General features: G+C 41.7%; 1 protein-coding gene across 13 annotated transcripts in view; it reads right to left on the reverse strand.

Annotated features, from left to right (window-relative positions):
- The window catches only part of ERVFC1 (Endogenous retrovirus group FC1 Env polyprotein), a 435,581-nt gene that overhangs the window by 279,075 nt on the left and 132,598 nt on the right, over nt 1-23,908 (reverse strand). For 9 of the 13 annotated variants that reach the window (XR_012127471.1, XR_012127469.1, XR_012127473.1 and 6 more), the window contains exon 3: nt 9,080-9,186. The exons of 2 other annotated variants lie outside the window; for them this stretch is intronic. The gene's annotated coding sequence lies outside the window, so the exon portion shown is untranslated. Of the gene's footprint in view, nt 1-9,079; nt 9,187-10,918; nt 11,088-23,908 lie in introns of all 13 variants that reach the window. 2 more of the 13 variants (XR_012127474.1, XM_073227850.1) reach the window with 1 other exon arrangement.

Here is a 23,908-nt window from a genome sequence, read left to right on the forward strand (position 1 = left end):
CTAGGGAAGTTGGGAAATGGCATCATTCCCCTCTAACATAAACTATGCAAGATTTGACCCAAGTCTTAACAGTGCTTTCTCTATATATACTTCACTTTGTCATCATTCTCTTCTGCTCTTTCACCACTTCACCCTGATCCCATTCTATTTACCACCAGGGCAAATAGGGCTCTTTTTGCTTATTTGGCTCAAGTGGATAAGGTCATGGAAGGCACATGGAAGCTCCCCAGTCTTTAACAAAGCAGTCATGGAATTGAATGGGGAAGGTTGTGGTAGCAAAATGAGATGGGATATACAATATTTTGGTAAGGAACAGAAACAGGTTCATCCAGAAAGAGCCAGAAGAGATAAGTCGGTAAATCCTGATAGTGGCACTAACGTTCTGTCATTCTCGTGTTTTCTACATGCTGAAAAAATGTTTTGACTTTGTCCAAGACATTGCTTGACTCACATGAGTCAAACCATGTGGCCAATAAAATCTAAGATCCTTCTAGCCAAAAATAGCTTGAGCTAAAAGATATAGACCGAGTACAAACAGTTCTCATATAGGCATACTCCATATATATAGATAAATGGAATATAATAAATGAATTGTAAATAACTCCACCAGGTCCATAAGTATGCTATTTTAGAGGTTTAAAATGTCATTTTTAACAACAGTCATTACAAAGACATTTTTCATACTACAAAAGCTCTGCACTTTAAGAAGCTAGTCTGCAGTAATAGTATGTTATTAATGCAGGTAAAATGTCCAATCTTCTACAAAAAAAGACAGGGGAGAGAAAAACTAATCAGAGTGCAACTTTTCATAGCTCCATTCTCCTGTCTTCAAGCAGCAACTCTTTCAATAGTCCTTAACGCTCTATGCCAGCAGACCTCTGGGAACCACTGCCTTACAAGCCATGACTTTATGGTCATTTGCCATGTGATAATCCTCTCTTCCTCTGGAAAAACAGGTGTACTTGATTAACTCCTCAGTAAGAGGTCTTCATATATAGGCCATTTCACTCACAATTGATAATTTAATATTATAACCATGAGAGGAAAATGTCTGGCACTGTATTCAAAATCTTAATACCTTGACAATACCTTGTCAATTAACTTATGTACAAAAAGGAAAGAAGATGAACTTGTGCTCTAGCAGTAGATTGCGTTTAAAGAGAATCTTCTGGGTCCCCAGCCTAAGACAGGGAGAATGGAGTATAGAGGGTGTGTCTCCAATGTTTGTACTTCTGAAGTATTTCAAAGAAAGAGAAATTACTAGAAGAAACCCGAGAAACCAGAACAGATATTACCTGATTAATACTATTATCTTGAATATAAAACATAAGGACTGTTTCTAAAAAACTCATTTGATTCATATCTGTGTCTTAGAGTTGTAAATCTAGCACTTTCTGCCATAAAAATAAAAGACTAAGTTAATTAATTTAGGGCTTGGCAAAGAGAAGTGAGTTTTCTCTCAAACACTCCTTCTCCATCTTCAACATCTTACTCTAAGCCATTTAGCTTGCACATATCGAGTTTTGACTTCCATATATTTTGCAGAATCTTCATAACTGTGCTATGAAGTGTACAAAAAGCTTATTCTTTCAACTAATTTATTACTGATGAAGATTGTGGGGGCCCGGCCTACGGCTGAGGCTGAGCCCCACTCTAGCTGGACAATGCCCTAAAGATGGCGCCTGCTTCCTGCTCACCACCCTTTCCCCTCTTCCCTGTTGGGGATTGGCCCAGCAGACTTCCGTACCCGTGCACAGCTTGTGCTGCCCACTTAGAGTGGCACGTGACACCTATCCGCTGAAAGGTCACGCATGATACTGTCCCGGATTGGTTGGGTGACTGAATATAAGGGAGCCCGCCGGGAGGGAGAGGAGCTTCCCGACAACTGCTGTAACCACCGCGAGAGATTAGACAATAAAGCCTAGAGAAGAATCAAGACCTTGGCCGTGTTGCTTCGGCCCCTGAAGGGTCGCGACAAGTGGTGCCGAACCCCGGGAATCGCTAAACCTCGTCGCGACCTGATCCGCTGACCCTGGCGCCTGCCGATGAAGTAGAGCTTGTAACTCTTCAGGAACGTTGCTGGACGCCGTTCGGTCGGCTGGCCAGACCGGGAGAGGGAACCGAGGAGGGTGAGTGGATCGGTGAGCAAACTGAAAGTATACGTGGCAGGGCAGACAGCAGGCAGTTGCGGTGGGTGTTTACGTGTAGTGTGTGTGTCCTGTTAGTGTTTGTGACATTGTTTATTATAATATATGGAATGAGGAGGCGCCAGTGAAGGTTCGCAGAGTGGCGACAAAAGGTTCGCAGAGTGGCGACGAAATCAAAAGGTTCGCGGAATTAGCAACGTAGTCCATCTAAATCATAACTAGGATACTTGCCCCTTTAGAGAGAGGATGGGGACAGAGGCCTCTAGGGTTAGGGCCGAGGAACCTCTGAAAGTGCTCCTTACAGCTAATGGAACCCCTTTGAAAACAAAGATTGCCAGGGCATTCCTGATCACTATAGAGAATCATGCCCCATGGTTCTTAGATGAAGGAAAAATCACCAGCCCTTTATGGGACAGGCTGGGGGATGACCTACGCCGGGCAGACAAGAGGGAGCCCCTTCCACCAGGAACAATCCCTATTTGGGGTTGAGTAAAAAATTGCCTGAAGGGACAGAAGCCAAGCTGCCGAGAGGCCATCCAAGAGGGGGAGGAAATATTAGAGAAGTACGAGAAGAGCGTGCCTCCGCAAAGGCATCGGAAGGGGGATCTGAACAGGGACTGCCATCTGATGAGGATGAAGACGGGGAACTTTCGGGGGACGAGCTAGAGAACAGGTTTAATAGCAGAGTTAAACTAACCACAGAGACTCTTTACAGTGAGCAGTCTAATGCCATAATGAAAAAACAGGGGTACGCGGGCACTAGAGGACTAGGGAAGGATCTCCAAGGGAAAGAACAACCAATCCTTTTAGCAGGGAGACCGCCCAAAGGGCCCAGAGGACCAGGTTGGGTTTTTCTTCAGGGCCACTGAGGGAAAACAGCCTATAGAAATAACATGGCAGTCAAAAAGGCCCGTGTGGGTACCTCAGTGGCCCCTCACCAAAGAAAAGAAGGAAGCAGCCCACACTTTAGTACAAGAACAGATAGCAGCTGGTCACCTCCAGCCCTCTACCTCGCCATGGAACACACCTATTTTTGTAATTAGGAAAAAGTCTGGCAAGTGGAGATTACTACCTGTACAATTAGGCCTTCCTCTCCCTGTGACCCTGCCCAGAGGATGGAATTCAATAGTGATAGATATCAAAGACTGTTTCTTCTCCATCCCGCTTCACCCCAGAGACTGTCAAAGGTTTATTGCCACAGGGCATGGCTAATAGCCCTACCATGTGTATGTAAAGAAGGCCTTACAAACTGTCAGGAAACAGTTTCCCCTGATAATCATCTATCATTATATGGATGACATCCTTTTGTGTCATGAGAGCAGCAGGGAGCTAGAGACAACCCTCAGGGTCAGGGTATGGTGGAACGCACCCACCTCACCCTCAAGAATGCCTTAGATAAACAAAAAGGGGGAATAGGAGAAGATTTTAGAACACTGGACAAAAATGGCCGCAGTGCAGCAGAGTGGTACGGCCAAAAATCCAATCCAAAACACATGCCTAAAGTTTTGTGGAAGGATGTGTTGGAAGGAACATGGAAAGGCCCGGACCCAGTGATAATCTGGACCCGAGGCTCGGTTTGTGTTTTTCCACAGGACCAGCAGAACCCCGTTTGGGTGCCTGAACGTCTGATATGCAGAGTGGAAAACCCCGGAGCGGAGTTACAAGATGATCGCACTGCTTCTGCTCCTGCCGTGGATCCTACAGCAGGCGATGGCAGAGCCGAGCTGCAGCTGCAGCCACCGCCGCGCTGACTATCACCATTCCTACGGCAGAGACGCTGAATGGTCTGTCCCAGGCCACTGCCTCGGCAATGACAACGCAGAACGTCATCAACAGCCATTTTAAGAATGGGATGGCCTTGGTCAACCAACGCATGAACCTTCTTCAAGAACAATTGGACCTCTTGGGGGAGGTTTTGTCTGTGGGCTGCGTCCATTCTTATACAGGGGTGTATTACTGGTATGTTAAATGCCACCAAAGCCTGGTCAGGTGTAGGTGTCATAGGAATATTGCTAATTGTGGGCCTCCTCCTGCTTGGGAGGAAAGTCTGTTACAAAAACAGCAATGAGGAGAACGGAAGGTCCTGTTGCAGGCCATGGCAGCGCTAGAGGAAGGCATCTCCCCTAGAGTATGGCTTAATATGCTGGATCAGTAGTCAAGGACGGGTAAGATCGGGAGCTGCGCATATCAACCTAAGACAGGGCACAGACCTAAGCTGTCTGTTGCCTGAGGACGGGTAAGAATGCCGCAGACTCCGGACAACCTAAGACAGGCATGATCCCGACAGCCCTTTGGTTATAAAACAATAAAGGGGGAGATGTGGGGGCCCGGCACGGCCGAGGCTGAACCCCACTCTAGCTGGACAACGCCCTAAAGATGGCGCCTGCTTCCTTCTCACCACCCTTTCCCCTCTTCCCTGTTGGGGATTGGTCCAGCAGACTTCCGTACCCGTGCACAGCTCATGCTGCCCGCTTAGAGTGGCACGTGACACCTATCCGCTTAAAGGTCACGCATGATACTGTCCCGGATTGGTTGGGTGACTGAATATAAGGGAGCCCGCCGGGAGGGAGAGGAGCTTCCCGACAACTGCTGTAACCGCCGCGAGAGATTAGACAATAAAGCCTAGAGAAGAATCAAGACCTTGGGCATGTTGCTTCGGCCCCTGAAGGGTCGCGACAAAGATGCTTCTATTTTTTACCTCAAGGCTTCCTGAAAAAACTGTGGTTTCTGGCAACACAGTCATAATGGGAATTGCACTATAAAACCATTTGTACGGCCTGAAATTAGCTCTACATATTTGTTCTTTTGGAATTCACTGGGCTGATCTTTCACAGAATCATTAATAAAAAATTCATTGCCTCAAAATCACATTCATTATATAATTGTGTTTATTTTTTAATATGCCATACCACTTCATCAAGCAATTCTTCAGAAATTTAGAGATTCTAAAACAGAACTTCTAAAAACTTTAAGAATCCATGGTGAATGGATCTGTTACTTCTAAAGTATCTTGTCTTTATTAGCAAGTTTCCATACTTTCACTGACTCATACTTACTCTCAGTCCTAAACATTGAATCTTTCAACAGTCTCTAAACTAGACTGGGTTTGCCTAATGGCTACCTTATACTCCAATAAACAAATGTGATGTATTTTTAGTTTACATAAGTCTCTCCTCATTAAATTTATGCAAGGTGTGTACATTAAGTTACTGGGTTAAAAGATGTTAGCAATGGAGTCGAGCTAGAAAACATTAATGATATTCCAACTTAGCTTGAATTTACAATAACTCAGGCTAGGTTGGTAGCTGCCAAAATGAGGAGAATATTTTTACAGGGGCTTCTTAAGAACAATATATTAATATATTAAATGATGTGATATTATCTGTAAAAACTATACACAAGCTTTGTTTGGAAAATATCTTTGAGAATATTCTCCTTGTTATCTATCACTTACAATTCACCTTTCTGTTCCTAGAAATAAACATCATAACATATTTTAACTATTATAACTGAGCACACAGACTGGAGAGTCAAAGTGTGAATCCCAACTCCTCCATCTTTTCACTTTACATACTTGCATAGGTTACTTTAAGTTGCTGAGCCTTCATTTCCTTCAACTATAATCTATTAATAATGAGAGTAATACTTCAGGAAGTTATTTTGAGGGAAAGTAACAGCAAGTACAGTATCTTAGTGAGCATTTACTGAGTGTCTGTATGCCAGGTACTGTGCCAGGTACTTAGGTTCTCATGGAGTCCTGTCAGTAATCTTCTAAGACAGGTACGGGGTGGGGGGCACTCCAAGATGGCAGTGTACAAAAACCCCTATCTCACCTTCACCCATGGACACACCAAATCTACAGCTAGATATGGGGTAAGTCCCACTGAAAAAGAGCTGAAATCTAGGTGTACAGCTTCCTCCATAAGAGATGAGAGGGCCACATCAAGACACGTAGGAGAGGTAGAGACATGGTCTTACCAAAGCCACACCCCTACCATGGAGACACACAATTGGGAGGGATCTCACAGGCCCAGAACCTCACCCTGAGGAGTGAGGGTTTTGTGTCTCACAACAGGTACTCCAACCATTGGGACCTGCACCAGAGAGACAAGGCCCCAAAACATCTGGTTTTGAAAAACAACAGGGCTTATATCCAGGGACCCAGGAAGCTGTGAGGATCTGAATACTTCTTTCAAGGGGCTTGTGCATGGACTCACTTGTCCCAGGAACCAGAGCACAGGAAGCAGCTTGAGAGGTGACTGGATTATATGTGAAGGTAATTCAGTTGCTAAACTTAAAGCATCTGCCAGAGGGGTAGGTATTAGTTGGGATTTTCCTCAGGGATGTAGGCACTGGAGAGTGCCACTTTTTGCACTCTCCCTCTGCTCTGATAGGGCAGGTGGCTGCATGCAGATATAACCTTGCTGAAACTCAGGATATGCTCCACCCCCAGTGCTCTTCTCTAGCATCACTCAGACTGCAGTTCTTCCCTGCCCCCAGTGCTTAACCCAGGCCTCACTAAAGCTACAAGCATCCCCTGCCTCCAGCACTCTTCTCCAGAATGGCTGAATTCTCAGGTGGGCCAGTGCCAGAACAATCTCACAGCCTCACTAAAGCAGGTGGGCAAATACAGTCCACACAGAGGATGCCTACTGATGCTCTGGTTTTGGCAGCCACAGGGGGATGTGCTTCTAGGCCCCATGGGACTCTAAGAGTCATAAAGACAGCTCTGGGCAGGATACCATACCCAGGGCACTATACAGACAGCTGACTCAAACACACCCACAGTTGCTTATGAAAGAGGGCCATTAATTGTCCTTGAGCATCAACCTGAGGAACATGCTTCAGGTTTGCCACACAGCTAAAGGCTAGAGAGGTGCTCTCAGGGTACATAGGCAGGGAAACACCACCTGTGCATCCTCTCTTGGCCTCACCATAGCTCTCTGGTACCTCCAAGAAAGGAGCTTTTACTTTCTGAAGTCCTGATTCTTACATCAGTCACCCAGGGAACACTTCCAGATCTCCTGGGCCGGAGATCAGTAGGGTCTACAATTGTGGTTCCACAGGACTGTATATATTTGTATATTTTAAAAGCTGCAGCCTGGCTTCCAATTAGCCTTAATCTAGATGCTGACTGAGATGACATGCCTTTGAAATACTGACAGGTCCTGGCACACTCTCAACAATGTGGAGCTATCAAGAATAAAATCAGGATACTTAGGCAACCAAAAAGGTTTGAGAGACAGCCAAGAGCTGGGTCAAGGTTGAATATAAGCTTCACCTCCTCCACGGGGACACTCCATCAAGACCGGGAGAGTTAGCTGCTTTGCCTGGTACATAGAAACAAAGAGTTGAGCAAAATAAGAAAGCAGAGGAATATGTTCCAAATGAAAGAACAAGACAAGAACCTCAGAAAAAGTTCTTAATGAAACAGATATAAGTAATTGACCTGAAAAAGAGTTCAGAGCAATAGCCATGAAGCAGCTCAATGAACTTGGGAGAAGAATGGATAACTACAGAGAGAACTTCAACAAAGAGATAGAAAATATAAGAAAAGTGCCAAACAGAAGTCACAGAGCTGAAGAACACTATAACTGAGCTGAAAAATAAAGTAGAACAGGTCAGTGACCTGGAAGACAGGGCAGTGGAAATAACCTAAATAGAGCAACAAAAAGAAAAAAGAATTTTAAAAAGTGATGATATCTTAATAGACCTATGGGACAATATCAAGTAGAAAAACATTTATATTATAGAAGTCCCAGGAAGAGAAGAGAGATAGAAAGGGACAGAAAATTTGCTTGAAGAAATAATGCCTGAAAACTTTCCTAACCTGGGAAGAAAACAGCCACCCAGGTCCAGGAAGAACAGAGTTCCAAATAAGACGAACCCAGAAAGACCCATACCAAGGCACAGTATAACTTAAATGTCAAAAGTTAAAGAGAGAATCTTAACAGCAATGAGAGAGCAACACCTAGTTATGTACAAGGGAACCCCCATGGAATATCAGCTGATTTTTCAGCAGAAACTTTGCAGGTCAGAAGTGAAGGGCATGATGAATTCAAAGTGCTGAAAGGAGGGAACTTCTAAGCAAGAATGTGCTACCTGGTGAGATTATCATTCAAACTTAAAGGAGACAGAAAAAGTTTTCCAGACAAGGAAAAGCTAAAGGAGTTACCACTAAACCAGCCTTATAAGAAATGTTAAAGGGTCTTTCTTAAGCTGAAAATAAAAGGCACTAATAACAAGAAAACATATGAAAGTAAAATCTCACTTACATGTGCAATCTAAAAAACAAAACAAATGAACAAATAAAACTCATAGATACAGAGAACAGATCTGTGGTTAACAGAGGGGCAGGAGGTGGAGGGTGGGTGAGAAGGATGAAGGGGGTCAATTGTATGGTGACAGATGGTAACTAGACTTATTGTGGTGATCACTTGGCAGTGTATACAAATATTGAATTATTATACTGTATACCTGAAACTAATGTAATGTTTATACCAATTTTACCTCAATAAAAAATTAAAGTAAATAAGATAGGTATTAATCTCCCTCATTTTACAAATGAGGAAACTGAAGCTAAGAGACGAGTTACTCAAGGCTACAGAATAGTACGTGGCAACTTCAGAATTGGAATGCAACCCAGGCCTGTTTTGTCACAAAGCCCAGGCACCCCTTCCCACTATCCCACGTTGTTTCTTAGGTGGAGAGAAATGGATTTTGGCAGGAAAGATGGAGTGGCAAAGACCAAACAAACTGATCGGAAAGAAGAGTAGACATTGATTAGTTCATTCATAGTCATTTATCAGATATTTACCGAGCCACTTCTGTGTGACTGTGTTATACACTGAGGATACACAGCTTTTTTAAAGCCCTTAAAAAAGGAAGAAGAGAAAGGAGAAATCTGTACCTGGCCTTAAACAGCTACTTACCTTAATGCATGTGGGACAGGAGTAGATAAAGGGAAGCCGTTTATACAAAAGATAACTTCTTTTTTCTTTCTTGTTCCCAGAGCAGAATGTACTTTAGAAGATGGGTGCTGTAAGATGAAGGGAACCAGCTGAAATGATCTCTGCAATTAACCTCAATTCAAGCTTCCAAGGGAGAAGAAATCTCTTGAGACCCAGTGCCTGAAGGATTGGCCATATAAGATACTAACATTCTGCCATGTCATTCCAAAACTAGAGGAAATTTCCCCCTTTTAACAGTCTTCATATAAACAAATAGACTGAGTATATTTTTAGAAGTTTAAGAAGGTTAAACAATTATTTAAGTTGTTTCAACTTTTTTTTCTCATGCCAATTTTCCCAAATGCAACAGATAAAAGAGCAATTTCAAAAGACATGCCAAAAAAAAAAAAAAAAACCAGCCCTCTTAAAGCCAAGAGATCACAGGACCAAAATCACAAAGTGGTTTTTAAGCTAAGGCTACCATTCCATCAGTATTCCTCATGAATTTTTTTTTCAGCACAGGGTTTAGCTAGCTGCCTGCATTCACAGCATGAAGTATGTTTTGTTAAGATTCTTTTCAGTTAAATGGCATTACTGTTAGGTAGAAAGACAGAAATAAACGGGATGGAAAGGAGAAAGGGCCCCCCAGAGATGACTCAGGGAGTTGATCAAATAGAACCAGAAAGCCAGAAATGACTCAAAGAGTTAATCAGATGAAGCCCAGGGTCCAAGAATGACTCAGGAAATGTCCAGAGTCCCCCCCAGATAAGAAACATGAGAGGCACAGGCACAGCACAGCCCCTGTCCCCATTTCACCAATCAGAACAAGCCTAGAGAGCTGACCGCTGTCAATCAAGGAGCTCTCTGCCGTGCCAAAAACCACATAAAAGAAGCCTCAGAATGAGCATCCACGCCTGCCTGTCCTATCTTAGGCAGGCCCACTCTGTTACTCTCCGCAGAGTGTACAAAACTTACTTTGCTTTCTTGACTTTGGTCTCTCGACTCACTGTATCTGACTTCCCTGCGACACAGAGACGAGTCCTTTCCTTCCTAACATTATGACAAGAATATGGGCAAAAAACAAATTTCAAAAATATGTAGCCCATTCCATCCTATTGATTACATATTTCTGTGAAATGACCTGAACCTAATCAACAAGCTGACTGGTCAAAGGGTAATTACAAGTAAATATCATGGAGAAGGAAGAAAGATGTAGAGTATGAATGGGGACAAAGATGACTATAGAAAAACTCATCCTAAATTACGAAGAAAAGAAAAGGTGTCCTACTGAAATGGATGACTAAGTAACACATTTTCCTGCCTGGATCTCTTAGCTTTTAAGTCATTTTGAATGTCAAAGCTGCCAAGGTCATCTTTGACATTGTGTGTGTGTGTGTGTGTGTGTATGCATGCATGTGCCCGCGTGGCATGTGTCTCATTTGATAGTCCCAAATTTTCAAAAGGGCCACATGTCCCAAATTGCTGAAATTCCATATAGAGCTCTACATAATGCAACCGTGGGTACAAAGTGAAATCACCCAGGATAAGGGAATTTCAGTACTCACAAGTACTACCGTTAATTTCTGAACCGAATGTACATTTCCTCATAGAATATTTCTCTGGAAAAAAAGTATTTTTGCCTTATCTAACTAGGAGAAGAATAAGATTTAAATACAGAAATCACCTTTTTATTTCTGACTATTTCCTTACCTTCCCTAACAATTTTCTTTGGTGGCTAATTCATCTTCCCTAGCTTATAGTGCCACCTATTGGTAAATCAGAAATAGTGCAGATTTTAGAATAAGTATGCTTAAAGCTCACTTGTTAGGAAAGTTTGATCGACAGCAGATACGGCTCCATGCTTTTGCTTTTAGAATTACTTATCCCCAGGAAAAGGCAATATTTAATGATTTTCATTCTTTTTCTCATCCGAAGTATTTGATTCGGGTGTTCTTGGTAGCAGTTATTTAGTACGTTCTTGTCGTTTGATCTGCAGAACCACAATAAAAATAAAAATGGATGATTTGAGCTTCTATAGTAGAGCTTGTTAGTTTAAAGGAAGAATGAGGCAAGACCTCCTTCTTCTCTGTACATGAAGAGAAAGCTTCTTTAGGGAAACTGTCTTTCCTAAGGAGATAGCAGATCAGTACACATTTTTGAAGACCTATATTTGCTAAGTTTTACACATAGCCTGGGGTGAAGCTACAGGGGTGGATGGAGGAGGTACCAGGTGGCACATACAGAGAATTTATTCTAGAGCCCTTTGTATCCCTCATCTCTGTAGGGTAACTTTTTAATTCTCCGAGTGCAGGGCTAGGGACCCACTCCTGGCACCTGGGCAATTTGAATGTGTATCTCTAGGGTTTGTTCCCTCCCACTAGGATTGTGAGACAAGGGATTGAATATGAACAATTTAGAGAAACTACTTCCTCTCCCTCGATCAGGGTAAGAAGTTCCGTTAGACTTTTGCTGATTTCAAAGCAGTCAATAAAGCCTAGATTGCCTGTTGAGAGAGAGATCTGCATCAGGATTCTTTATATCTCTGCCAAGCATCATATCCACATTGAGAATTAGCTGGGAAAAAGGACTAAATGTAGGAGGAATTACTAAGTCCGAGAAGTCTAGGAACATTCCACCTATATAACCTTCCTCCTCTATCACCTCATCCTTTCTCCCCACCATTAATAATTGCACTTATTTTAGGATGGATTAATAATTAAGTACTATAAAAGAAGAATCTGTTAAGTTATTTTAAAAGCTAGCAATGTTACACATGTGTACAAATAGGTGTCTTGTTCTCCAGTATTGAAGGACATGATTGTACTCAGAGAAGAAATGTTGGATGACAGTCAAAATAATTTATCTGATGTAGTCTTCAGAAGACTGAGTGCATATGATAATTTTAATAACTCACTGCCACCATTAAACATTAAAGTTATTTATTACATGGAAACTAGAAATAACTAGCACACTGGGGAGATGTGCTTAACGTTTAGCCAAGGGACTATATCTTGAAAGGAATTTCCTTCCATTTTAGATCTCTAAAAAAGTAAGGCAAATATCCTTGACTCATTTAGATACAGACTTTCCCTGAGTGTTGATCAACCAGATGGTTTCTAAAGACCCAGTAAACAGAGCCTCTGTGGATTTACTTAGGCACAGGGGAATTATTCTTTAAAGAACAGACAGCCCAGAAAATGCACTGGGGCAATTACTCAGCACAGCATCCTGATATCTCTTCATAAGAAACGAATGCCTTTCGTATTGAAACGATGCCTCTATGACTAGAAGATGCAATAATCTGAGCCATCAAAATCAAAGAGCTGAAGAAAAGAGTTGCACCTGTAGAAAATTTTATATGAAGTTCTTATCATTCAGGTTCACTAAACATTTTCCCAAAGGCACTGAGTGAAAACTCTAGTAGTATTAGGAGAAACAGAGTTTTATTCTCTATTTGTCACTAAAAAATAGGGTTGCTTTCATTCATTTAAAAAACGTGCAAAGAGGAGAAACTTATTCTCAGAGTTGAGCATGGGATCATTCACTTAGGAGTCTTTTTGTTACGTGAGGCAACAACAAAGGTAGTGAGCATTTATTAAGCATTTGCTATGCTCCCAGTGCTGTGCTGAAAGCTTTTGATCCAATAATACAAGGAAGATAAGATCATCATCATCATGTACCATGTAATTTGCCCAAAGTCACTCCTCGAAAAACTGGCAAAGCTGATACTGAAACCCAGATCCCTCTGATCACAAGTCAATATGCTATATGATTTTGTCACATGAAGGTAAGCAGGAGGTGCTAAGGATGAACAGTTCTGGGAAGGTCTGCAAAACTTCCCAGAGGGTATAATCATCTGAGCTGAGACCTGAAGGACGAATAGGAGTTAATCAAGCAAAGTGGCCACATGAAGAATATTCCAGGCTAAAAGAAAAGTCTGAGAAGGCTTAGAGTAAAGAGGAAAATAGGGCTTGTTTAAAGAACTGTGAATAATTCAACATGACTGAAGCACAGTGTTTGAGAGGGGTAGTGAGGCAAAATCATGAGAAAAGATTAGAAAATCACAGAGGACATTATTTGCCAAATTAGAGAATCTGGAATTTATCACGAAGGCAGTGGGAAACCCATTTAAAGCAGACAAGTGACGTGATAAGATCTGTGTTTTATAAAACGTTCACTCTGGATCAAGAGAACAAAACAGATGGGATGGGGCAAGGCTAGAAATAAGAACAGTAAGGAGGCTGTTTCAATTATCCCTGAAATAAATTATGGTGAACAGAACGAAGATAGTTGTTGAGGAGATGAAGACAGAGGAACAGATTTGGGAGATATTTGGAAAGAGACTGTCAGGACTTATAGACTGAATGTGGGAGATGAAGAAGAGGGATAAGCGTGACTTTTAGCTTTCTGGCTCAGATTTGTGGTAGACAGAAAAACTGGGACTGAGAGAAAGATTTTGGAGATTATGGATTTATATATACCTGCTGTAATCCTCTCTGATGAGTCGTTATCAGCTTTCGCAAAAGATCCCATGGGGAAACTATGAATTTCCTACAGAGCTAGAATATTGGAGTATCTTTTTCATGTGATTAATATTTACAGGGTACACTGTACCCATATGGTGTTAGGCACTGAGGAGGGATAACAGAAAAAAGCACAAGCTATGACATCTTCTCTCTAACACTTCACTGAGAACACAAAGATACAAACCTAAAAATCTATGATCTTATGGATGAGACTGCCAGAATAGGTGAATATATAGCAAAATCAGTTAAGACTTTTTTAGATTAGTAGTATGCTACTCTGCATAGGCTGGTTGCAGCTGCGACTTAACCAAGTAGGAGTCTACTGCAGGTTTAGGCAAGTCTCCAGAACAGATGTTCTCAACAGGATGGCTAGAATTCTAGAATATTTCAGTCTGAAGGTGCTTCTTCTCTGGCAGAGCAAGCCAGGAAGTAGACTTCGAGGTTGTGGTGGTGTGGGCAATAGCAGAGAACTGTAATCCTCCTGTATGCCCAGAAGCGGAACGAAACCAAATATTGTTGAACAGCTGTAATGTCTAGAACACTGCGTGCCAAGCTCCAAGGTAAGCCCCTTGTCAATATTAAGTTTAAATTCTGCTACCCCCCAGATAAGTTAGGCAGCATCATCAGCCCTGTTTTACAAATGCAGTAACATTCATAGCATGGTTAAGGAACTCACCCCAAGTCAAGTAGCTAATAAATGATAGAATTGAGATCTAAATCTTGAGTATGATGGATCTAGAGTGCTGTCTCTTACATGTTCTGCTATGATGATACATGTGACAACTGTCCTACTTATTCAAGAGGCAGAAGAAATCAATACAGGGAATTGCACATCAGAACCTGGACTTGGGAATGAGCATGGTGTGTTTGGGGAACGTTGAGGACAGTGGTTTCCTGAAGCAGGGTGTTGGTGCTGGGAAGTAATGCAAAATAGGGTTACTGAACAACAAATCCATCTGAATGTAACTCAGAATAGTGGCAGAGTGCACATGGAGCACCTTTATGTTCAGCTGCCTCACACCCAAACAGTGCCGCGGGAGCTGCACACTGCCCCTCCCCCGACCAAACACAGCAGTGTGCACACACATATGTTTTACTGTGTGGAAGCCACAAAGCTGCCATTAGAAGTTTGTTCCTTTGCTCTCAAGGAAACAGATCAGTCAGTAAATATACAGTGAGTCCCTCTGTGTGCCAGGCACTATGCTTAGCCTCTAGTGACTATGTTAGAAACATCATGCTAGTGACACCATGGTGAACAACAACAACCAAAAGCACAGTCCCTTCAACATATAGTCTAGCTATTATCCTCTATCAGTCACAACTATTTGATCAGAAGTAACAGACAATCACTGTGGAAATTTAGGCAAAAGGAATTTTTTTTTTGGAAAGAGCAGGACAACAGAAGACTACAGATCTAATTTTAGAAGGAACTGGAAACAAAGGATAGCTCTTGAGACTTGGAAGCAAACTACAGAAACACAGTGATGAGGGCTTCACCAACGTTAGGAGTGAATGAATGTCAACTGACTTTCATGTTTGTTGCCCTCTATTAAAAAAATCAAATTCCAGGAACCGACCTCCTGACTTGTTTACCCTGGGCTATATGGCTGCCCTCTATTTAGGAAGAGAGGCCGAGTTAGAGCACCACCAAACTGTATCCAGTAGCGAAGAGATGATTCCTCAAAAAGAAACTGGGTGCATTTACGAAGAGTAAAGGGTTGCTGCATATCTAGAAATCAACTAACATTTGGTACAAACTTGCTAAATTATGTCCTATGAGTGACAAAATTTTTTGCCATCAATACATCCTTAACAACAAAGGAAAGTAAATTCTCATCCCGTTATCTGGTGGCATACCCTACAATAGCAGCCACAGAAGACAGACACACAGAGGCACACAGAGCTCCTCTTAGCTTTGAAATTCATATGAATTTTCCATTCTACCTTATAAACTATATATCTTCATGTTCATACAGTTTGGAGAGGATATTTAAACAACTATGGTGCTTGTAATAACATCTAACACTTAGTGAGCCCTTAATCTGGAGCCTAACATATACACAATTTTTCATAAGACATAACTGCATATATCATTTTTTAAACAGAAACTGTTATCCCTATTTCACAGATGAGGTAACTGAGACTCAGAGAGACTCAGCAACTTTTGCACAGATAATAAATAAGTGGTGGATCCAAGATTTCAGCCCAGCCTGTGAAATCTAAAGCTTGTGCTCTTTCCATTATGTTATCTTACATATTTATAATTTAGAAGCACTTTGTTTTTTGTTACACATAAATAGCATTACTTCTTTGGGGCATAATAGTAATGATAACTTTATTGATCTTTCATTATTCTAAAATTTCAAATAAAAAGCACTCAAACTATCACTGCACTAGAGGCATCTACTTTTACTATAATTGGTTTGGGAATGTTTTATTCATGAATCTAAAAATAACTTTCTACTCTGAAAAAATGACTTAAAAACCTACTCCAATAGCATCATACTTTCTCAATTAAAATTTAATGTTTATTTAATATCCATATTTTTTTATTTAAGGAATTAAAGCAACAGTTCCTTTGCTTTTAACCATCTCAAAATGATACAACAGTATCTTCTTAAGCAGGCTGATCACGAAAGTAAACACCAAATTCCTGAGAATGGTAAATTCTCCTTCAGTCTTACTGCAATGCATTTCTGTAAAAATACACTTGAAAATGTCTCTTTATATTCACAAAGAAAAAATTCAGAAAAATATAAATTCTATAGAGTGTCTAGTACTAATCTTTACTTGGCAATGAGAATCACCACAGTGGTGAACAGTGTGGATAAAAATGACATCGTGACAGTTCAGTGTTCCAATATTTTGAATTCTGAAGGATTTATAAGAGGAAAATGTCTCTTTCACAGTCCAAATGAGTGCTTTTCACTGAAGAGGGAAAAATGAAGCCATTAAAATAGTCTCATTTCTCCAGGAAAATATTTTATGACTGTGTCTACAAGATGCCAAGGCATGATTGATTTGGTGATTTCAATAAGGTTAAAGAACTTGTACAATTTAGTGAAAAAATGAGTCAGAATGGTAATTTGGTTTAGTGGGGCTGCTTGGTTGCCTTTTAACCTTCAACTGGTACAGTGTGTGTATACACATACAACCTGAGTCATTTATCTTCTCTGAATTTATCTTTCAATGTGTCCCCACCATAATCCATGTCATCAAACACATCAATCACAATGTGAAGCTATGAAATCAATGTCAAGTAATTACCACCAAGATGTTTGCTTTTCGTATAGGTTGTAGAGATGAAAACAGAAGTTGACTATAAAAGAAAAAAACAGTACCCTGGCAACAAAACAAAGCCATAGTTGGAAAGGATCTATTTCAAATCAACTAATATTTGTCTTTTTAGCTTCTTTTTCTAATAAGGGTATTTTAATCTGAAACAAGTTGTTCACTCCATTCCAAACAATATTATGCATCAGGACAGGGGTGAGATTACATTTCTATTTTGCTGAAAAAACTGAAAATATTTACATCTCCTTTAATAAAACAGCTACCAAAAATATAAGCTAAAAAGTGACTTGTATGTATGTATTTTCTTAAATAAAAAAGAGAGGACTGAAAATTGTAATTATAGACCACTAAACATATTTGTTTGTTTACAGAAAGGAACATATTGATAAAGAATATGAATCAAACATCATAAAGCAGTAGCTGAGTCTTGAAACACTGTGAAAGAAAAAAGAGCATCCATATGGAAGAATAAAAAAAGCATAATAGAAAGGTTGGGTCAAAAGGTCAGAACCTGTCAGCAACACCTGATACAACTCAATATAATCTACTTTTGTCTAACATGAAAGAGAAATCACACTACCTAGGAGAGAAGGACGACTATCCTACACTACAGAAAGTCCATGATATTTAATATTAGAGGTCCTTAGCCACATTTAAAAAGAAATAAGTGCAACACTAAACAAATACATCAGCAGAAATACCATACATTTTTTTCAAGAAAAACCACCTACTCTATTTATACTTCCCCACATATTCTGAGATTGTGTGCATGTGAAAGCTGTGTTCATTTACTTTTTAACCAACCCAGCTTATTGATTGTAGAGCACCTTACACTATGGCTTTAGGTTGATCTTGAAGGTGAGAGTATTTTCCTACATTGTCACTCATATTATCAACAACAATTGAGGCCCTCTAGTCCAGGATCTACAACCAAATGGCCTAAGGAGAGGATGAATATGAGATCAATGTTTATGAATTTCTCAGGTAAACCCTGTTGAAACAGGTCTACCTCCCTTTTTTCCCTCCTTTTTCTTTATACCAATACTTACTGAGAGTCTACTCAATACAGATCACTGTGCTGGGTACTGTTAGGGATGCTTTACTCAAAAATAGTATGCTTCCTTTGGTAGCACACTGGCCTTCTCTTCTTCTTCATTTAACTAAATGTAGAGAAATTAAAATTATAAAACCATTGTCCATAAGAAATTGTTACCAATATAGAGGTCAAATTGGATAGAGTTGGCCTCTCAAAGACTTCTAACTGATAAAATGCCCTATGTGGATAAAATGTGAGTTCCTGTGGCCAGGATTCTCACCTGGCCCTGGTTGACTAGCTCACGGCACACCTGTGGGCAATACATGGCTGTTGACTCTCTAAAAAGAGCTCCACCTAATGCTCTGGGCACCACATGGTGGCAGGGCTGCAAGGCTTCAGGAGAGCAGAGCAGAGGCTGGAGTGGTGGCAGCATGGAGGACAGAAGCCCAGAGGACAGCTGTGCAGACAGAGGGGCCCAGAGGCAGAGACCAGCTTGCTGCATACAGACTCGCTATGAGTGAATGGGATTCTAGTGACTCACCTGCCACCTGTAAATAAAGTTGGATATAACCCTTTCACCCCAAAGAGTGTTCTGCTGTCAATTTTCTTTGGTCACACTGAATCCATAGTGAACTTGCCCAGGGCTGAAACCCATTGGCAAAACAATTGGCAGAGTCGGCAGGACTCACTGTTGACCAAGGAAAAAGACAGGCTTCCCTTGTGGGAGGGGTACTTCAGTGGGCTGCCCCTGTGAATGGGAATCATCCCCCAATGGGTATGTGGTCTGAGGTGGCTTGCCTCCTAGAGGACTGGGCCCTACCCCAGGACTGGACGCAAGTGGAGGTGACACCTGAGGCAGTAGAGGTGGCTCTTGATATAGTAAGCAGATCCTTTGAGAAACAGAGTGCCCATGAGGCAGTGGGGAATGTGGGTTGGCTGCTTCTCATAGTCTTAAAAAAGTCTGCAGAGGAGACCCAAGAAATGGCAGCACGAGAATGTGAGCTGCAAACTTCTGTGGATTCCCTGAGGAAGGAGATGGCATTAATACGGGAGGAGATGGCATGAGAGCACCGGCAGCAAGGTGCCATTGGAGACAAGACAGAAATGCTGTCAGGTGTTCTGAAGAAGGAAGAGGCCATCAAGGAAAAGGACGAACTCCTGAGGGAAGCACAGGTGGAGGTGGCACACAAGAACATCAGCTGTGAAGCATTGAGCTTGAGCTGAAGGTAAGAGACCTTCTGGAGACTGAGGTAGCATTGCTGCGAGGCACAGTAGAAAAGGTAAAGTTTGTAGCAGAGGAGGCACTTGGAGGAGGGGAGAGAAAGGTGCCATCAGCCCTGGAAATGGAGGAACTGGGGAAGGATGAAGGGGTGGTGCCGGAGGCACTGGTGCCTCCTGTATTGAAAGCACGCCCAGTGGTTGTAAAGAAAATAAAGACCCAGCAGCTGAAAGCTCCCCAAGGAGAGGAGCAGCCCCCTCCACATCTCGTGGAGCACTTTATGGTCCACGCCTATACTCAGGCTGAGCTGGTGAATTTGGGCTCCCAGTTTAGACAGAAGCTCTCAGAGTCAATATCAGCTTGGCTTCTGCATCTGTGGGACTTAGGGGTGGATGGAATTGTTCTGTCAGGATCAGAGATGGGAAAGCTGTCTTCCCTGACAGTGCAGCCCACCTTGAAGCAGCGATTACAAAATGTGAGGTGACACGTACAGTAGCTGAAACAATGAGAACCTGGAAAGAAATAAGACCTGTTACTCACAGGAGGAATTTGAGGGGCCTCATGAGGGTTACGAGGACCCTGATGTGGGTTGATTTGATACAGGCAGGAGTAGATGGAAGGAAATTAGATGGGAAGCCAAATAGGATCTTACTGGAGCTATGGCAACAGCTGAAACCAGAGCAGCAGTTCCAACCATTAAAACCAAAGAGGCAGAGGTCAGACACAGAGGCATGAGTCCCACCTGTGTGTCTGCAAGACTTTTTGCTGGAGAGGTTGGAGAACAATGTTCGAGCTTCCTTGCACAGGGACCATTGCAGAGGACTAAGGGCACATAGATTGAGAGGAGAGAATCCTGGACGGGTGGAGTGTAGATAAAATGAGAGTTTCTGTGGCCAGGATTCTCACCTGGCCCTGGTTGACTAGCTCACTGCATACCTGTGGGTAGTACATGGCTGTTCACTCTATAAAAAGAGCTCTGCCCAGTGCTCTGGGCATGACACGGTGGCAGGGCTGCAAGACTGCAGGAGAGCAGAGGCTGGACTGGTGGCAGTGCCGAGGACAGAAGCCCAGAGGACAGCTGTGCGGACAGAGGGTCCCAGAGGCAGAGACCGGCTTGCTGCATACAGACTTGCTCTGAGTGAATGGGATCTAGTGACTCACCTGTCACCTGGAAATAAAGTTGGGTATAACTCTTTCACCCCAAAAAGCATTCTGCTGTCAAGTTTTCATTGGTCACATTGAATCCATAGTGAACTTGCCAGGGCTGAAACCCATTGGCAAGAAACCCTAGTAATATCATAGCACGGAGTTGTGGTACAACTAACATGAGATTTTGTCTTGAGTCTCTCCTGGTCTGCCCAGATTTCTGTCCTTTCTCTTGTACTTTGGAAAATTATTGAAGTTTACCAGCTTCAAATCTGGTCTTTGACCTGGCTAACTAATTGAGTACCAAACGCTCATTTTTCTTAATATGATGGACAAAGTAGTGGTTACTCCAGGCTGAATGAAGGATGCAAAAAGCAGAACCTTTTTTTTTTCTCATCATCCTCTCAGCCTATGCTAAAATGAAAGCTGCAGGGAGGTTTTTACTAAATGTTAAATGGTCTGTTTATATCTTAATCATCTACACATCAAGTCTCAAGCACCTGTAATTTTCTCAACTACAACTTGCTAACTTATGAAAGAGTTGTATGTCATTAGTGAGTTTGTGCCATTGCACTCTGGAGCAATCCAGTAAACTGGCAATTAAAAGGTTAAGAGCAAGCTGTGTAGAAGAGGTCAGGATATTTGGTTCTAATAACCCAATTTCAATGGAAATATCCTGAGTTGTAGTTCTTTTATGATTTTCAAAGAATGGTCTCATAAATTTCTTATTAATAAGCACAGCATCCATTTTGAATAAGAGAAAGTAAAGTGAGAAAAAAGTGTCTGATACATAATGACAAAGAATCTGACATTCATTGAGTACCTAATATGGACCAGGTGCTTTACAATCCTTAATGAGACTGCTGAAACTCACAAGGGTCAAGTATGTGTTAGTTTGCTAGGGCTGCCTAACAGAGTACCCAATTGAGTGGCTTAACAGATGGAAATACATTTCTCACAAGTCTGGAGGCTAGAGTTCCAGATCAAGGTGTTGACAGGGCTGGTGTCTTCTGAGGCCTCTTCTTGGCTTGTAGATGGTCATCCTCTCCCTGTCTTCTTCCTCCTCTGTACTTGCCTGTGCCTACATCTCCTCTTGTGAGGACATCAGTTAAACTGGATCAGGGCCCACCCTAGTGACCTCATTTCAACTTAACTACCTCTTTAAAGACCCCGTCTCCAAATACAGTCACATTGAGGTACTGGGGGTTTAGCACTTCAACATACAAATTTGGCGAGGAGGGCTCATAATAGTCAAGTAATCTGCCCAAGATCACACAGCTAGGATATGTGATATTTTGAATTTGCACCCAGAACCATTCAACTCTCCAGGATTTGCTTTCTTCCCCTTCAAGAAGTCAGTAATTTAGCAATAAACACAGCCTGCATGTCTAAGACCTTACAATAGCCAAGTTGCCTCTTTTCAAAATAATCTACCAAAGATGCTCTCTTATATGAATTGACTTCTCTGCTGTCTCACAGGAACTATATTTCACACATATGGATTTCTCCAAAATAACAAAGTAGCACGCTGGTGCACCCATCTGGTTGTGCCTGGGAGCCGGTGTGTTCTGCCTCAAATCAAGAACTGTGGTGCACCCTTAGTTCAAGTTTAGGGCAAGTTTCAGAAGTCAGTGACTGAATCATGTGCACCTATTCTTTCTTTCCTTGTATACTGCAAACATTCAGTCCATAAAGACACATAATGCACTATATTTTGGGAAGGGTTGTGAATATAGCAAACCCACACTTGTATATAATTTCAACAAAGCATGGCATTCTTGTTCAACTTCTTTAGACTACATTCAAAAACATTAAACAGCATCAAAGTAAACACTGCCAGGCTACAATGCATTACAACAAATGTTTATATTCCAAGAAATATAAATATGCTTTGTAAAACATTCCCCAATTAAGTTTCTTTTATCTTTCCTATAACATTTTGTCAGTTTACTTTTAAAGCATTCCTAATATCCATGATTTAATGATAGCATCCATGACATAACTACATGTCCAACATCAGCAATATTGCTTTTAATTACATCCCGTTGGTTCTTGTAAAATTCTTGTAAAATGGTGTCTTATTTTTAATCGTCACTGTTGGGAGAATCCTGCTTGATGCCACGGAATTTTACAATAACCTTAGTTGCACACACGTTCTTTGAGTTTTTGAAGGGCAGAAAGCTTAAACAGCAAAGAGGAATATCAAGCCAGCAAAGAAGAAGTCCATATTTCATAAAATTACTTGATTTACTTATCACTTTCCTTGAGGTCTGACAGACATACTGGTGATTAGGTTAACTCCTTCCAGCAGATTTATATGCTCTGGGAAATGTTCACACAACCTACCCTTGGAGATGGTTTGATATAAGGCTTTATTGTTTAGCAATATGGTAATTCTTAAAGGTCTTAAGGAATGAAAAAGAGCAGAAACAAATATGAAGCATTACATATTCCAGGGGAGAATAAAGTTCATGGAAGCAGGTGAGGGTTTCAGGGAATAGTGATTATGTTTCTAAAGATTATACACGTTGCTGCAACTGCTGAATCTCATGATCTTCCAGGTTTACACCAGGTGTGTATCATCTATAGCTGACCAACCCCCCATCCCCAGCCATGCAGTTCTGCAGGTTTTCCTTTTTGGCATATTAGATTTGTCTTTTTACATTTTCTCGTCTGCAGCCAAGCTCAACAGAAAGGCCAGGTGTTTCATAGTACATAGCCAAATAAAATTTTAATGAAATTAGACTGCAAAATAATAGGCATAAAGCTTTACAAATAGAACATAGTGAATAGATGTTAAGCAAAGTACACTTTTCTTAATTTACCCCATCAGTCAAAACTGAAAAGTCCCCTGAAGAATACCTAATAAGGTATTGTACCTCTTCCTTGTATCTTATTATCTAAGTGCCTTATTCGTTCACAATGTTATATTTTTCTCAAGTTTTGTGGGAGAATAAATTATTTCAGTCTTCTTAAATAGCTCTTTAACAGTGCTAACCTAAAACTACTTTTATTTTTTAATAAAATTCTGGGCTGAGAAATCGCTTAGACCTCCATTTGCCCCTTATCCCCCAATGTTCAAAGTCAAGGTGTTGGTTGATATTAAAGTCTTATACTGTCTTGCCACTGGGTTTCACCCCTGGACAAGTTCACTATGGATTCAGTGTGACCAAAGAAATGACATTAGAAAGTTCTTGGGATGAAAGGGTTACACTGAACTTTATTCCCACAGTGGCAGGTCAATCACTAAAATCCCATCCACTCAGAGTCTGCGTGCAGCAAGCCGGTCTCTGCCTCTGGGCCTCTCTGCCTGCACAGCTGTCCTCTGGGCCTCTCTACCTGCACAGCTGTCCTCTGGGCCTCTGTCCTCAGCACTGCCACCACTCCAGGCTCTGCTCTGCTCTCCTGCAGCCCTGCAGCCTGTGGGGAAGTTGTGCTTCCTATGGCCAGGATCCTCACTGAACTTAAACCACTTGATGATGTGACTAGCCTGTTGCTAGGCTTCTCCTTTCATACCCACAAGCAATAAGCTATTATTGTACTATACAGAGAGCTCGGTGCAGTGCTCTGGACAGAGGCAGAAATGCTAG

The sequence above is a fragment of the Manis javanica genome, chromosome X (assembly GCF_040802235.1).
Source record: "Manis javanica isolate MJ-LG chromosome X, MJ_LKY, whole genome shotgun sequence".
Taxonomy (NCBI): domain Eukaryota; kingdom Metazoa; phylum Chordata; class Mammalia; order Pholidota; family Manidae; genus Manis; species Manis javanica.